The sequence below is a fragment of the Nanorana parkeri genome, unplaced genomic scaffold (genome assembly GCF_000935625.1).
Source record: "Nanorana parkeri isolate BGI_ZX_2015 unplaced genomic scaffold, ASM93562v1 scaffold1844, whole genome shotgun sequence".
Lineage (NCBI taxonomy): Eukaryota > Metazoa > Chordata > Amphibia > Anura > Dicroglossidae > Nanorana > Nanorana parkeri.
Genome location: NW_017308112.1, coordinates 1 through 1324, shown reverse-complemented (window position 1 = coordinate 1324; position 1324 = coordinate 1).

The window sequence follows — 1324 nt, the reverse complement described above, 5'->3', positions numbered from 1 at the left end:
CCCCCCACTGAGGACAGTCATCCCTCTTTGCTGCGGCCCTGACAGGGTGAGAGGTGAGTGCCGACTTCTTATCACCAGGAGAATACTTTCACATGATGCAACTGGGAGCAGAGAGACAAATCCACTGCAGTAAGATGGGCCCCTGGGAGAGGTATTGGGGCCCTTTCTTTGCATCTTCTTTGTCTTGGTTTGTTTTATGTTGTGGATTCTGGACTCTTCTATCTGTACGGATGTCTCTGCTCCATGACGTTTGTATACTGAGTGTAGATATTTATAGGAAACCTTTTTACGATTCTTTCTTTAATGATATTTTAGGTCACGCCGGTATCTCTGGAAGGCAAAATGATCGTTGGGGCGCGTTGCTAAACGTAAGAGAAGTTACAGACCGGGAAAAGGATATTCATGTAATAATTATCGCCATTTACAAGTAAGCAGAACAGCCGCGATGGAAGTGAAGGTTCCCCATACACGTGTGAGGACAGTCAGCTGGTCTGGACATTGGGGGACATATTGGAAGTGAAGGTTCCCCATACACGTGTGAGGACAGTCAGCTGGTCTGGACATTGGGGGACATATTGGAAGTGAAGGTTCCCCATACACGGGAGAGGACAGTCGGCTGATCAGGACATTGGGGGACATATTGGATTTCTATCTGTACGGATGTCTCTGCTCCATGACGTTTGTATACTGAGTGTAGATATTTATAGGAAACCTTTTTACGATTCTTTCTTTAATGATATTTTAGGTCACGCCGGTATCTCTGGAAGGCAAAATGATCGTTGGGGCGCGTTGCTAAACGTAAGAGAAGTTACAGACCGGGAAAAGGATATTCATGTAATAATTATCGCCATTTACAAGTAAGCAGAACAGCCGCAATGGAAGTGAAGGTTCCCCATACACGTGTGAGGACAGTCAGCTGGTCTGGACATTGGGGGACATATTGGAAGTGAAGGTTCCCCATACACGGGAGAGGACAGTCGGCTGATCTGGACATTGGGGGACGTATTGGAAGTGAAGGTTCCCCATACACGGGAGAGGACAGTCGGCTGATCAGGACATTGGGGGACGTATTGGAAGTGAAGGTTCCTCATACAGGGGAGAGGACAGTCGGCTGGTCTGGACATTGGGGGACATATTGGAAGTGAAGGTTCCCCATACACGGGAGAGGACAGTCGGCTGATCAGGACATTGGGGGACATATTGGAAGTGAAGGTTCCCCGTACACGGGAGAAGACAGTCAGCTGATCAGGACATTGGGGGACGTATTGGAAGGGAAGGTTCCTCATACACGGGAGAGGACAGTCGGCTGATCTGGACATTGGGG